Source organism: Rhincodon typus, chromosome 44 (genome assembly GCF_021869965.1).
Source record: "Rhincodon typus isolate 14 chromosome 44, sRhiTyp1.1, whole genome shotgun sequence".
NCBI classification, from domain to species: Eukaryota; Metazoa; Chordata; class Chondrichthyes; order Orectolobiformes; family Rhincodontidae; genus Rhincodon; species Rhincodon typus.
The window spans coordinates 1936306-1938174 of record NC_063375.1 but is presented as its reverse complement, the minus strand read 5'-3'; the positions used below and the strand labels follow the sequence as shown (position 1 = coordinate 1938174).

Sequence of the window (1869 nt, the reverse complement as noted above, 5' to 3'; positions counted from 1 at the left end):
CCAGTGCATTGCCCAATTTAGCAAACAATTCCTATATCTCCGAATAGATCTGCAGATCCTGTCCATCTGCACTACCTCTCCCCCCAGTGGTGAATGTAGTGATTGTAACAAGATCAGCCAGGTGGACCTCATAGAATATCAGTTCCCTGATTGGGGCTGTCAATCTGGTCCAATTAGGGAGCCCTGACTGACAGATAAAGAGGAGTGTCAGACATCCTGACATTCTGAGAGCTGGACTTCTGTCAAGGGCTTTTCATGTGTAAATAAAATGTAACTTGGTGATGGAATACCAGCCTCTGTGGAGTTAATTCAGTGAAGGATCAGTATTTTACCCTCTGTAGACCCCTCATCTCTGACATTGTTAATCTTGTTTATGGTGACATGCAAGAGAAGAACAGCTTCAATGCTAAGAGGATGAATTTTTAATTTTATTTTCAGGCTGGTGTGTAATTACACTATGTTACTATATAGTGCTGAGGATCATGGAGTCATTTTAACTATTTGCTTTAAACATGTAAAATATTTCCAGTTGTTGATTGAGAAAATAAATCCAGATTACTTTTGTATGGATTGCCTGAGTTCTTTATAATGATACAAAGACACTTGACCTGTTTGTTGCTTTATGTTGTTTTAGCATGGAGAGCTGAGCCAAGCGTAGTCCTCAGGTGAAGTGGGATGAATTGATGAAGGGCATTATTCAATCAGAGTCAGCAAACCAGACATGATGAAGCAGAAAATGCTTGAATGACTGAGCAGATCAAGCAGTCTCTATGGTAGTGTTGCAAAACACTGCACTTTTAAGTTCTGATAGCTCATTGGCTTCAAAGATTACTTTTCTTTATGCAGAGACTGCCAGACCTTTTGATAATTGCAACATTTTCTGTTTTGTTTCAGAATTTCAACATCTGCAGTATTGTACATTTGTGAGAATCAAATTCCGAAGCCATTTAAAATAATACATTCTTCTTCTCTTTTATATAATGTTATTGGAAAGACCTGGTTTACCTGGTAAACTGAGTACTAGAGTTGGTTGGATTTAGAGGACTTTAGAGAAATCCTGGCTGAGAGATGATCATATTGGCAGGGTCAGAAAAGAGCAGCATAAAGAATTCATGATACGTTTGCATAAAATATTCTTCTTTATAAACTTGGTATTGTAGTGAAGGATCTGGAGTAGATCAGTGAGAGAGATTTGGAATTTCAGTAAAGCCGATAACAGATCATTCCATTGTGGATTGTAGGTTATATCAGAGTGTTAAAGTGAGGGGTGTAGGGTATGTCTGTTTAATAGTGAAGGTATGGGATAAATCAGAGTTACAGTGAGGAATGTGACGTGTATCAATGTTACAGTGAAGGTAATAGGCTATATCAGTCAGGATCTGGAAATGTGGTGAAGGCAGGTTCAATTGAGGCATTCAAGAAGGCATTGGATGGTTATTTGGATAGAACTAGTGTGCAACAGTATGGAACAAAAGCAGGATATTGGGACTAGGTAATAATACTCATTCAAAGATATGCTGCAGGCATGATGGGAATGGCCTCCTCCTGAACCATAACAATGCTGTGATGTCAGAGGTGTAGAACGAACGGTGTGGAATATATTAGATTGTTACCATGAAGGGTATTGAGTATATCAGGGTGTTACAATGAGGGGTGTGAGACATATCAGTGTGTTACAATGAGAGGTGTGGAACATATCAGTGTATTACAGTGAGGGGTGAGGGATAAATCAGTGTATTACAGTAAGGGCTGCGGGTCATATCAGTGTATTACAGTGAGGGGTGTGGGCTATATCAGTGTGTTACGTGAGGGATGTGGAGTGTATCAGTGTGTTACAGTGAGGGGTGTGGGGTATATCAGTGTGTTACA

At 39.5% G+C, this 1869-nt stretch overlaps 1 protein-coding gene across 1 annotated transcript in view; it reads right to left on the bottom strand.

The window, feature by feature from the left end:
• Positions 1–407: 407 nt before the first annotated feature.
• The window catches only part of alas2 (aminolevulinate, delta-, synthase 2), a 50172-nt gene continuing 48710 nt past the window's right edge, over positions 408–1869 (bottom strand). The window contains exon 10 of the mRNA XM_048619952.1: positions 408–1869. This exon is cut by the window's right edge and continues 423 nt beyond it. The gene's annotated coding sequence lies outside the window, so the exon portion shown is untranslated.